This window comes from Temnothorax curvispinosus, unplaced genomic scaffold, assembly GCF_003070985.1.
Source record: "Temnothorax curvispinosus isolate PA1 unplaced genomic scaffold, ASM307098v1 QBEX01004775.1, whole genome shotgun sequence".
NCBI classification, from domain to species: domain Eukaryota; kingdom Metazoa; phylum Arthropoda; class Insecta; order Hymenoptera; family Formicidae; genus Temnothorax; species Temnothorax curvispinosus.
This window is the reverse complement of record NW_020214555.1, coordinates 1,346,816-1,360,879: the sequence shown is the minus strand read 5'-3', so window position 1 is coordinate 1,360,879 and position 14,064 is coordinate 1,346,816. Positions and strand designations below refer to the sequence as shown.

The window sequence follows — 14,064 nt, the reverse complement described above, 5'->3', positions numbered from 1 at the left end:
GCTAATCGGATGTACAAGTAAAGCGCCACGGTTCGGAAGCAGCGTAATACCACACTGAAATCATAATGAGGCATCGCGGGATTATTGTAATTTACAAATGGTTGTTCGACGCCTCTGCGAAACTCTATACAAATTAAATGAGCCTTTTCCGTTTCTCTCTGTATATAAAACATTAACACTAAAATATTATAACATGTAATAATATTATAAAATATTAAGATATAAAACCAAAAAGAAAACTGCAAAACTTGCAATTTATTGTTAGTTTGGAAACTTTACAATTCTCGCTGTTTCCCCCTCATCATCGAGAAATAATCGCTTCAACCGAATAGGTCATTAATCCGAAGAGACGACACGGTTTCGATCGATTAACGTGATTCCTGGCGATTGGTAGCAATGAGTAACTGCGACAACGACAAATCCGCGGAAAAAGAAGAAATAACCTTTTCCAATCTCAATGACGTGATTCATGGACCGACGAAACCGGATGCGGCGCGCGAGCCAATTCCATCCCGCGAGGCCGGTAAAGGGAAGTCGTAGGTGCCGCGTTTGGGGCCACCTACGTTGACACTGACAAATCGACGCGTGTCGGGCAAATTGCCGTGTGTCGTGGCAGCGTCCTCGCTTGCGATTCCTGCCGTGGAAGCTTCCCTCGAAGTCTAATAGCGCAGCGGAAACTGACCGTGCAAACTCCGCCGTTGCCTTCTTGGCAGCGAATCAGAGCGTCGCGCATGACCTTGCACCCAATTGCATTTTCGTCGAACCGTTCCGCGATCCGCGATATTCCCTCCACATCTGGTTCGTCGACCTTCCCGTCTTGCGCGCGGGCGTTTATTCGTTCATTCATTCGTTCCTTCGGTAAGAAGGCCACGACATGTCTGCTGCACGCAGACCCGTGGCGCGACCACTTGGCAGGGCTTCACGCACACCCCGTCGCACATTCGCATGCATCAATATATAAACTGAAGCGATTAGTTAAATGCAGTCATTAAGTTTTAAAATTATCTTAATTAATTTAACCGTATTATTATTTGATCAATTATTTCAATCATGTATGTAGGCAAATTCAAATCACACGCAAAATAAAGAGAAGCTAATTATGTAATAAAATTTATTAATTTTTTGTATTACGTGGAAAACTATTTTTTGAAACAGTTTATGTTACATTAGGTTACATTATTATAACATACATACAAATATTATACGTTAGATTATATATTATTATATTACATTATTAAATGTTACGTTGTATTAGATGCGCACCGCGTTAATTATTTCCTATGTGTTTATTTAATTCGGGCTAAAACTGTTCTAAATTAAATTTAGCCGGTCAGGTTCTAAATTAAATTTAGCCGATGATCGATCCAACCGGAGTCGCTGAAACGACTGGATCTGGAAATGTGCGGTAATTCAATTTGAAATAGAGTTATCTGCGATGTATACACGGTTTCGCTTTCGACGGAAACAGTTCCGTATCCCAATCTCTATTCAATGAAAATTCTATTTATCCGATGTAAATATAGCGTTCAAGATCAATATGTGCACCAAAAATCGGCTTTTCAACTTCGAATGGTCGAAGTATCCGAAATACTATGCAGCGCTCCTTTCTTTTTATCGCAGCAGGATATCGCGCGTACACGATGTTAGTTAGACAGTGATTAGATATCCGACTACATCGCCATGCGACATTCTTCGAGCGCGTTCGCACAAACATTATTTGCGACCAACGACTAAGGTGGAGCTTCCGTTTCCGGCACTAAACGTGCCGGAGAACGTGCAGGATCGACACCGTCTTTACTACCCGCTATATCTGCACGTGGATCGTCGAGTCGCTCGTTTGCAGTGGATCAATCTCGAGAAATTGCTTTTCAAACTCCCTCGCAACTTTTTGCGAGAGTCGATTTACTAGAGGAATTCGCAATGTTACGGGTTTGTGAAAGTAATTTTGTAATTCCGCTCTTGGAGATGGTTCTTCTTTCAGATATGTACCTAGCAGAAATATATGATTCAACGATTTGATTAACGCAAGATTAACAATGCTACGTCATTGCTTCCTCTATTTTATATATTATGAGAATATGAAGACCCCCACACAAAAATATAAGAACAAGGAACAAGCAGGAATAGATATTGGATGCACAATGAAAAACACAGGCAATAGATTTTTAACCTATCGGGAGCCGTGTATCAATGCTACACCAGCTTTATTCCTGATTTCTTATTCCTAATCTCGAATATCTGTTCCTTGCTCCTTATATTTTTGATTGTGCGGGGGCCCTGAGTCTTGGGAATGTGTTAGTCTCGTGATTGGTTCCTTCTGTTCTGGCACTCACTGTGTACAGTGTGTACTCACGTACATCAATCTCTTCGTTGATTCCTTTCAGAAAGAGCGATCTCGAAGCCACGAAGAACCACGGGAACCTTTTTATCCCCCCGTCGTTAACCACTTTATTAATTTACGACGTATAATGCCGCGGGTCAAGAGACGTCCCGAGGTTAATGTTTCTTCCGCACCCTCTCTATCTCGAGGCGCATTCCTTCTTATTTATTTTCGCCGACTTCCTCTTCAACTTCGCACAAACATCGTTCAGATGAAGGGGAAAAGATGCCATCTCAAATCGATAAAAATCAGAGCAAGGTATATATTATTTTTTGATATATTTTGAAAATGTCATGAACAATCGCTCTAGTTTTTCGATTTATATACAAAACTTTCAGAAGCCGTACTTATAAAATAAAATTATCCACGACATAAAAAGCAGAGTTGATAAAGTTATAAACTAATTACGTATTATAATACTGTAATTAAGAAATTTACAAAAATTAAGTTTGGCTTGAAGTAATTGGATTCTAAGAGGGGTTCATGTATGAATTTACAACTTTTAGTAATTCCCACGTTCGCAACATTCCGTCTTGACGTATTCTGTACCGAAAGCGTGGAGGAACTTCGCTTCCAGGAGTTGTAAGTCTGGCGTGTGGTTAAAATCTCATTGAATCTTTAATCCCTTAATCTCGCGATTGCGATGCAGCGCTCTTAGCTATGCCGCCGGGCTAACTCACGATCCATGTAAGTCGGTTGAGTGCGAGTGCACTCGCTGGCTCCGCTCGCTCGCGTGTCTGTGTATCGCGACGTCTTATCGCGACGTATCATGGAAATCGCCTCCGCACGTTCGCCATGTGTCCGCCGTTGTACCGTTGGCAAGCAGCCGCTCCTTAGAACGAGCCGTTCTGGTTCTCGTCGTCGTTGTCGTCGTCGTCGTCATCGTCGTCGTTTCTTGCAAACGAGCCGGCGATGTTCCCTTCCATGCCTCGCATTCGTGCATTTACAGATTCGTCTTCGTGAACGTGGGTATTTTGAGAGAAGCGGTGGAACGTGACATATTAAACTACTCAACCTCGTTTGATGAATAAATTGATTTATCGTTGAACGGCTGATCCAATCATCTCTCGCATTCCTGGCTGAATTCGCTATCGCTCCGATCATTCCTCGGTGACGGTGACGTTCCTACAGGAACAGTTTATGAATAGTTTTACAAAATTTGATGACGCATTTTAATTATGCACGTTTACTTCGGCCTTTTTGTATTTGTGATTGTGTCGTTTACTTTATTACTTCAGGAAATTGTTTCAACGTTTATAACTTAATCATTATGTTTTTTAATTTTTATTTTATTTTCTCATATTAATTGGTTGTGATGAATGATGAAGACTAAGTGTAGTCGAAACGTAAACGTATGTATTATACTGTTCATTCAATAAATTGATTTTATTTTAATCTAACACCCTTTTTGGAGCTCATAATTTAGTCTAGCTTTGCTACATTCGAGCGGTTGTGTGTGTGTGGTTTCTTCTTTATTTTAATTATATTTCCAAGTTAATTATCCATCCATTTGCTCGTCGTGAGTCCGGCAATTACTATGCTCCGTTTTAATAATGAAAATAATGAAAATATTGTTGCACGAATGTTCTATGTGACAGCGATTTGACTTCGAGAAATTTCAAGTTGGAGTATTATTATCCTTTGCATGCGCGATGCACAATAAGAATCGGCAGCGTGTGAACTTGTTTTCCGACGCGTTGCAGCGATGAGCTTGCCGCGGGCGGAACTCGCGCTTTGTACGTTGAAATCTCTGCGATATATACAAATCGTCGCGTCGTTTCCACTGCAAAAACTGCTCTCTGGAGTCTCTGGCTGTCGTCGCCGCGCATCCGAGCGACATTCCGAGCGGAAACGCTGCGGTAATATGCGGCGCATAGAAGCGGGACGACATAAAGGCAAAGCGCAATGCGATAAAAGAGTCGCGCTCCGTTCTTCGTTTCTACGTAGTCAACTATAGTGACGATGCGCGGGGAAATCCTGAAAAGCATCGTCAGCAACGACGCGTCGCCCCGCACCGCGACGTGCGCAATATACAGTACACAAGGGACAAAGAAATTGCGCACCCGACCACTGCATCGTTGGTGCTGCTGCCTACGACTATTGTCTATTGATAACGACCGCCGTTCTATGGAAACATAGAGATCGCTCTTATTGTCGCGTCTAATTGAGTTAACGCGAGCGGCGCGAGAGCGAGCTTGGGCCTTTTTCAGTCCGCGCGGAAGAATGTCAATTATCGCCGCCGAGTCGTGACAGCGTTCGCTCTCTATTATCCGTCTCGCCACTGAGCATGTCCGCCTCATTTAATTGAAGACGTAGAATCTGGCGTGCACGCGGTGATACGCACGCGATGGGAGCGAAAGCGAAAAGTATAAACATGTTAAAAGTTAGAATTAAATAACCCGCGACGCTTATTCTTGGACTCTACTTCTGTAGGGTCCAAGTTTGTACGATGTTTAACCATCAGTTTAAGAAATGCCAGCTCGCTACATTTTGTCGTGTTACGATTTATGGAGCGTTAAATCCTCCGCGAAGGATCCGTTCGTTAAATTAACGTTCTACGTGACTTCACTTGTTAATCGGCTTGACGACGGTTCTCCGTCAGTGCGATTTCGAAGGAGCCAATTTTGGAAATTACGAGGAAATGGCGGATTACTGTCGAAACAGCACGCCTCTTGGATGCATAACGGTTTAATCGAATTACTTTTACTGCGTGTTTCTGTAACGCTTCTCGGTAATTGGGAAATCTATCTATAGGATAGATTTCGATTATAGGACGTGCGCCAAACGCATCAGAGGGAGAGAGAGAGAGAGAGGGAGATAGGATCGCTTTTATAACAGATAAATTGAATCTATAAGGCTCGCGGGTGATGCGAAATCGATTTCCATTAATTCGTGGGCAGCCCTTGTATTACGAGCACGTTTGATATATGTGGTACACCACAAATCGTGCACTTTCTCTCAATTATGAATTTTTCTGCGAGTTTTGGATAGATTTTCTCGTAAATAGATATTTTATTAAACCGGAAATTATCGGTGTCCAACAAGATTGTTGAAATAATTTTCCAGAAATCTCTCATAATTTAAGATCTGTTTCTTGACATTGAAATAATCGCGCGTTTTCCTCGCTTTTCGCCGTCTCACAACTTCGTACCTGTTCGAATAAAGCGAACCTTTGAGACATTTATGCAAAAGCGGATAGTCGTCAACACGTTGGCCATTTAACTTTCGGATTGTATCACGAGCTCGATTGTCGCGATCGTCAGAACTAGCAGCGACGTTATGAGTAATTCGCGTTACGACATCGTTGTCATCGTCGTCACTCGTCGTTTGTCGTTCGTCGCCATCCCAAGTGAGTAACCCGTATCGCGCAGTACGCGGAATTCGCGGTCTCGTTTCTTCATCACGCTCGTACAGAGAACGTCTATCACTTTTACAATTCGGCACGGCGGCGCTTCGTCAAATCTTTAATCCGCGGGAGACAGGCGAGCTACTGTGATTTTTGACGCCCGGGGGACCGAGGGGACGCTTCGCTAACTCGGAAAGTTTGACCAAAGTTTTCGTTTTGGTTTGAACTTTCTCGTTTGGAATAATCCGCTGCTCGTGTAATTGTTTGTTCAGCGTCGAATGAAATCGTTTGACCGCGGCGTTTATGCGCGACGAGGACTGAAATGTAATTACACGATTTTAACCGTAGAATTGACCGCTTTATAATAAAGTCTTTAAAAATCAAGTCGAGAAGACGTTCCGCGCGCTCATAATAAAACTTCCTACGTATAACGGAATATTGCGCGGTATTTTCACGTCTTTCGTGATTTAGCAACTTTAGAGATGTATCTTCCTGGAAAATTGTCCGTTTAATCATTTCTGTTGCGCGGTTAGAAAAGTTTGTTTATTGAATTATTCACACAGAAAAAAAAGAAGCGTTAAATCAAGACTATATACTTGTATATAAGCAAGTATCTGTAATCTTGAAATGAGATATAAATTGTGTTAAACGAAGAAAACTTGTTTGAATAAAGGTATTTACCTATATAGTTTAATCAAGAAAAAAAGTTGAAATAAAAACTTGAAATTCTTATAAGAAGATTATAGATTCTTGCTTATATATAACCATGTAAGTCTTGATTTAAGACTTCTTTTTTTTCTGCAGGCATTTGAGCACAACATCCTCACACACACATAGTTTACATTCAGCATTTTTTTTTCGTCAATAATATTAGTTGTGGGAGGTCAGGATTCTGCGCAGGTGTTACGAGTAGGTTTTCCTTCGTGGGAAATCTCTATCCGGTTATTGTTTTACTCGCGCACGAGAGTGTCCTCGGCATGGAATGCGCTGGCGCATCTTAGCTGACGCGCAACACGCGCTTACGTGCATACATATAGACGTTGCGCGGTACCGAGAAGGAGTGATCTTCCATTTCCTGATAGTCGATTTCCGGTGACCAGCCACGAAAGCGATCCCAGTCGCCAAGTGCGTCGCGGGATTGATTGTCGTGAATCGAGACGACGATTAGAGCTTACACATTCCAGACGGATTACCATACGACGTCTTACACTTAAACGATGCGTAAGCAGTTTTGCATACTGACGGCAAAGCCGTGCTGGTAAATATTGATATCGTCTTCGATGCGAGCGACAGGTGCCCGGACAAATTGCACGGATGCTCCAGCGATGATTTGTCCGTGACGGTTGCACGATCGTAACTGTGTATGATGACTCGCAATTAGCCTATGTTTAGACTTTATGCAAATTTTTTATTTAGAACTGAGACTAACTGAGTTATAACTTTTAACGTTTTTCAACATTTACAACGTCTTGCAAGTATCTTGATAATATTAAGCTCGTGGAATTAAGAATCTGTTGAAACCAAATTTGTTTGAAGTTACAGATTTGTTATTTAATTTTTAGCGTTTCTTTTCAATCGCTTATGACTCACGTGATGCTTTTATATTGGAAATACAGAAATTAAATTATATAAATTTCAAATATAACGGTATGAAGTAAGAAATCGTTCTTTAATGATTTTATAATGCTTATTAATTTTTGATATTAGAAAATTGTTGACCCACTTATCCGATCTCAATTACCCGTAACCTCGAAACAAAATTCAAGAGTCTTTCAAATGAGACCCACGAGAAGTTAATAAATGTTTCCCTTTGTGAACGGCAAATCGCGAGGGGATCAAACTTGTTTGCTAACGGATAATTGCATTTAATTAGTAAGCCGTCGTGCGGAGTGCGCGAATCAGAAATTATCTCCCCCGTCTAATTACACAAACGAGAGAGACAGAGAGACCACAGCTCGCTACGTAGGGCACGGATTAGCATAGCCGGCCATTAGATCGTGACAGATCGGACAGATCGGATTCGTAAGTGAAAGGCATGCATCGTGAGGAGCAGGCCGCGCCGACCGCGGCTCTTTAACGTCGCGTCATTCTGCCGGAGATAAATGAAATGGAAAACAAAGTCGTGGCTTCTATCGCTTCTCGCGGCCAATCGAAACGTCGGAAGTATTCTTGCAGTTTCTGCATCGAGCGTCGTAGTCGCGTAGGTAGTCTCGCTCTTTCGCAAGTGAGCCGAAACGATCGCTTCATGGGCGTGGCAGCAGCAGGAGGATCAGCTCGCTTGCATCGCGATACAGCGACGCGCCGAGATGGAGAGAGTGATCCCGGGGGATTAATTCACTCGCGTAAAAATGATAACGAGGGCCGATCGCGCCCACTCCTAACTTTCTTATGAGAAATCCCTTTCCGTGATTAAGATTATCGACGAAAGAGAAGAATACACGTGACTTTGAGAATCCCCGAACGATGAAAGATCTTTCTTTCGAAGACGCTTGATTCATGCTTGACGTATGTCTGAAGAAAATGACCGAGCGATTTTTCTCAATGGAGGTGTCATCTGCTGTTTTATGATTCAGTTTCGTGTTTTACTACAGGATTTTCGCACATTCCTACGATTTATCTCCTTTTATCACGGATACCAGATAATCGCTTAAGATTTCGTTGGTATTTTATCTCGGTCTCTATTCATGCTCTCTTCGTGCCTTATTTACCGTATACGACGATCAAGTCCCGAAATTCCGTTCGTTATCTAACTCGGCGTTCCATCGCCTCAAACATACCTCGGTCGGTGTTTTTCGCATTAGTCATCGGCTTCCCGTTGCCAAAGGCGAAAGGCGATCGTAATATAGCCGAGCTGGCTGCGAGCAGGTATATAATGCGTGTTTTGTTTCGCTCGAGCGACCACCGCAGTCGTCCAAACGACCGCGCCGGTTTCTCCGTAGTGCACCGCAATCGGTAGAGATTACGCGAGCGACCGGCGATAATCGTTGTTTTAATCGTCCTTAAATACGATTCGCTGAACTATATCAGGGGGAGTCAGGAAATCACGTTGTATCACGATCGCCTTAGCGATTGATCGATTTGTTTGAAATTTCCTGAATGTCGCGCGAGCGAAATCTAGCGACTTCATTAACCCTATTCACTCCAACGTTTTTTTCGCCCCAATAATCCTCCAACCATGCACTTTCGAGTCCCACGTGTTTTTTATAATGTTAATAGCTTTGAAAAATTCCCCAAAAATTATTATAATATCTTTGTACCTTCGACTAAAAATCAATGTAAAGAACATTTGAAAATCATTTATTTAAATATTTTTTTACAACAATTATATGTTGACAAACACACGTTACGACTCGTTTTACTTAAAAAATCATAACTCACGAACAAATTGACGAAGCTTAATGAACCAAAACGCAAATTAAAGCTAAAAGTAGTGCAAATGAGAAAAAAAATATGAGATAATTATTAATTAAATAGGAATACTTAATTTCGTCGCCGCAAATTTGGTAATTTTTAAATGGTACAGAAGGACTTTAAGGACTTAAAGAATGCTAGAAAAAGAATTTCTGAATAAGAAAAGGCGAATTTGAAGTGTGACAGATATTTTTTATGTAAAAAAATTAATTTTTTTTATATAATCGTAGCTCCTCCCTACCTCTTCCACCTGCCTCTGAGCCATAATAGACCTCTGTGGAATGTTAAATTTCTTTTTTAACGATAAAAATATTTTAAATACGGTTAAATTATACACAAAAATATATTTTTATCGAAAAAAATGCTCATTTACCTTTCACACAACACTGACGTAATCCTCCAACCATGCACTTTCATGTCCCACCGAGATTTTGATTGTTCCCCGTTTCGAGAGTAAATGAGCTAGGACTTTGAAATTTTTACCTGAGGTTCCCTGCCACAATAACTTTTTTCCGGTGTGGAGGGGATTCTCCCACGATCATTTGTTTTTCGGAACAAACGACTGTTAGAAATTTGTGGGACACGAAAGGCATGGTTGGAGCGAATAGGGTTAAAAATAGAGGAAACACAGAATAATTAATTTCTAATTTCTCGAAATGTTTGAGCAGTGTAGGGCGCGGCGCTTTTTGCAACGAAAGTTTTCCACGAAAATTTCGCGATAACGTATAATACGCGATTCCACTCAGCGATTGTGGGAGTTATACGAGACTATAAAAAAATCACGGGGGAGATTGCCGGCTATTTGCGCCGTTACCGGGGATAACGCGAGCTTAAGAGGATCGTTATCCGCGATCCTTAACTGAAATTTAGCCGAGACGGCGGGGAAACCAGTTTGGGAGAGCCGAACAATCCGAGGAAGGAAGGAACTTGTTCGATTTGTGCAGAGAGGAACGTGATTTAATCCTCTTCGCTCGTATAAGACATAAAATGCTCATCAAAGGATTCTATCCTGGCACTTTGGGCGTCCCCCACGAATTAGATTAGTATGGGTGAATGAGCTATATCGCCGGCATATTGTTGATATTGTATATCCACGGTAAACATTATTGTGTGCTTAATATTAAGTGTATCCTCTTTCGCTTCTACGTCTTAGAAAAATAGCATATTCCACGGACATTCTCTCTTAGCTAGTTATTCAGGTGTACCTAAATATGAGAACGGGTAATCTAGCAAATTTATATTCTCTCATGTGTGCGCAACCATAACTTGTAACATAACATTTTCTCACACAAGATTAAATTACGTAGGAAGAAGCTACATATACATTCCGCTAACGATAAGTCTGTATCATCTGTATGATAATCTGTGAAATTTGCCAAGTTCGACGTGACGGACAGAACGTGCTCCGACCCCGAAGACACGATTGAAGACAGTGAAGAGACGATCCTGAAAATCGCAACTTCGACATGCTCGCGTCGAAACAAGGTTCGGGGTGTCCCTAGGTAAGGTAACCCTTCGTAACACAGGGCCCCGCCCTACGTCGACCTCGCTCGTACCCCGCCGCTCTCTCTTCTCGCTCCTGGTTAGAGAGCTGGAGCTGGAGTCGTCGGCAGGGCTGCCACCATGGCGCGGAACGAGATCCCGGGGGCGCCGGGTTTCGCCCGTTACATCCCTGCTACCCCTCCGTCTCCGTTGTCGTGGTACTCATTCTTTCCCGGACGGTCGAGAGGTGCGGATCGTGTCAGCGTTTTGTACCGCAGGACCGCGCGAGGAAAAAAGCCACGGGGGAAAAACGAAAAGCGTCGAGAGAGTGCGAGCTTGTCTCTCTCTCTCTCTCTTTCTCCCTCCCGAGATATCGCGTTCGGCCGCGTCTTCCGGACGAAGGGGAGCGTCCGCGTGGGCGTGTAGGACGCAGACCGACCGAACGCAGGCAGGCACAAGCAGAACAAAGGAGCGTCTCTCTCGGCGAGATATCTCTCGTCGTCGCTGCTACTGCTGCTGGCTGCTGCTACCCGCGCCGCCGAGAGAGGAGCCGATCGATCATTAACCCGACCGTAGAGCCCGGCCACCGCCGCGTAGTCCCGTGAATTCGCCCTGTGATTCGTCCCGCGTGTACACGTCTCGTTGCCACGCGCTCCAGCATCCTTCGTCGAGGACGTTCGGGCGCGAGAGGAAGAGAGAACCACGGCCGTCACGTTCCCCGGTGCGCCCTTTCACGATCCACTCGATTGGGGCATCGACGTACCTGTGATTTACAAGAGAGGAGAGGCTGACGATAGATAAAAAGGGAGAAAGAGTCCGGGGTACAGGGTGTGCGCTTGAAGAGAACGAAGGATAGAGAGAAAGGAGAAGTCCAGGAGCGACGGAAGGCAGGGAAAAAGAGAGGGAAAGAACGAGAGAAGGAGATAGAGGAAACTGCTGGCAAGACAGAAACGGAGTAACAGAAGAAAGAGAGAGGAGGGAACGCGAGAAAAGAGAAAGGGAGACGGAAAGATTCTGAAAGGACGGACAACCGAGCGAGAGAGAAAGAGAGAGAAGAGCAGGGAGGGAGAGGGAACCAACTCGTTGGTGCGAGAGCGAGCGACGTATTGGTGACAGAAAGACGGACGGACAGACGGACCCCGACAGACGGACGCGGCTTCCCCTCCGCTCGTGTTCACCGAATCACCGCCAGTTGGTCGCGCGTTACCGAGCCAAGTGGATGTGTCCGCGATCGTGCTCCCGGCTGAAAAAGTTCTTCCTCGTCACGCCGTAACGAAAGTGAGAGAGAGAGAGAGAGAGGGAAAGAAAGGCCTTTCTTCCCCACGCACGTTGCATCGCCGCGATAAACGCGAGCGTCCTCCGTCCGTTGTATCGGTACCCGCGTGAACCTGTGAGAGAGAAAGACGCCGTAAAAGCGCATTGTGCCCGCCGGACGTGCGCCCGGCGAACCTCCGAGCGATTTCGTCGAGGAAAAAGGTTTATACAAGGTGCATCGCGAAGTGTGCGTCACCGGCAACGTATATACATACGTCGCGTCTCCTCGCAGCACGGAGAATATTTCTCAGCGCGTCGCTTTTACCGCCGAGATTCGAGAGGTGAGTACCAAGTGAGGTGGTGCGGGTGCCGACGATCGTGTTCGGCGTCTCGTCGATCGATCGTCGAGTTTCGCGTTCTTCTATTTTTCATTGGTGAACAAAAGGAAGCTGGTATTTTTTTACGGCGAAGCCCCCGAAGGAACTGTTGCGCGTCTACGAATTACGAAAGTTTTTTTTCGCGGGCACCCGCGCGTGCGTGCGCGATGTCCGACATCGTCCTGGTGGTCATTGTCCTCGTAGTCCTTTCGCCTCGGCGAATTCTCTCGCCGGAGGGGGGGATCAACAGACGGGTCTCGCGCGTCCCCCAGGAAACGCCGAGGCGGAGTTCCAGCCGGGAACGTGGCCGCCGCTCCGGGGCATCCGGATTTCGACCGTCCCCTCTCTCCGCGCCATTTTGAAAATGGGCAAGCCGGAACGGCAATCGATATAGCGGACGGCGCCAGCCGCGTCGCGAGGGGGACCTCGAGGACGTCGGCATCCCGCTCGTCCTTCCCGAGGACGAGCCCCCTACGCCCTGCGAGTCGAGCCGCGAAGTCGAGTCGAGTCGAGTCGAGCCGGCGTACCTTCCGGGATTCGTACGGTCATTCGAGAGTACGACCGAACGAACGATCCCTCGAGGAACGACCGGTCGTTACGCCATCTTGATTCCGTGCCCCACCATCTGCTCGGTAGTCGCACACTTCTTTAACCCCCGAACGATCGAGCCGTGCATACGGCACGTATCCACATATGTAATGTACGTACACGCGCGATTTCCAGCCGACCTTTTCCGCGCTTGGGATCGCGCAATCGCGCATACCGCTGTGCCGGTATTCTTTGTCGCGCCGACATTTCGAATCGTCCAGACGGGGACGAGCAAGCTTTCCTATCCCTCTTCACTCAGAACAAAGAAATTTAAAATTAATAATTAGCTTGTGTAAAGAGTCTCACTAAGAATCAAACTTAAAGAATAAAAATGTATGTTTAACGAGCTATGGACCCTAAAAACTCATAGAATAAAAACATGTTAACAGGCCTAATATATTGATAAACGCATGTAGGTCTTAATGGTTTTAAACACGTGTATAATATATCTAAAATTATAAAAGTCTTTAATATGTAAAAGTAAACGTAGTCGAAAATTAAAAAATACAGACTTTTATAACTTTATATTAAAAAGTCATGTAAAAAGTAAACGTAGCCGAAAATTAAAAAATATAGGCTTTCATAATTTTAGATATATATTGTATCGTGTTTAACTATGTGTGTGTTAAGCTAAGATCTACATGCGTTTATTAATATATTAGGCCTGTTAACATACGTTTTTATTGTTTTTTTTTTTTTTTTTTTTAAAATTATTGAAAACAAAATCAAACGATTTTGTGAATAATCAAGTATTTTAGCAGTAATTAACTTCGGCCTATTAATCAGTAGATTAATATTTTAATTTATTAATTATTTTGTATCTCAGGAAAAGAAGCTTACGAATTTAATTATTTTACGGCGGAACAATCAGCCCGTAATAAATTACTGCGTGTGTACTTTAAACTCGATAAATCCTGTGTTCGTTCGTGGAGAGAGAGATCAGCTTTTTAACAGTTGAGATAGAATTAAAACGGGCGATAGAGGGGAAAAAGTGACGCGAGGATGTATTCTTGGGGGTTTTTTCTACGGGCGCATGATCCGCTCGCCTCTTCCCTTTCGTTTTTCGCTTTTGTGTCGATTTTGTATAACAGGCTTCTACCTGCAGTCAAGGCTTCCACGGAAGCGATTGTTGCTGGTCGGAGGAACGGGCAGCTCGAGCGGAGAAAGGCTCGAAATAATACCGATCCTTTTGGCAAATGCATCTTGTTCGCACCGCACGTTTTCAT

The 14,064-nt window shown here is 44.1% G+C and overlaps 1 protein-coding gene across 2 annotated transcripts in view; it reads left to right on the top strand.

Moving 5' to 3' along the window:
• Nucleotides 1–14,064, top strand: part of LOC112454078 (neurofilament medium polypeptide-like) — a 95,254-nt gene that overhangs the window by 30,071 nt on the left and 51,119 nt on the right. Inside the window, exon 1 of one of the 2 annotated variants that reach the window (XM_025015276.1) lies at nt 11,373–12,214. The exons of the other annotated variant lie outside the window; for it this stretch is intronic. The gene's annotated coding sequence lies outside the window, so the exon portion shown is untranslated. Of the gene's footprint in view, nt 1–11,372; nt 12,215–14,064 lie in introns of those variants that run through there. 2 annotated transcript variants of the gene reach the window in all.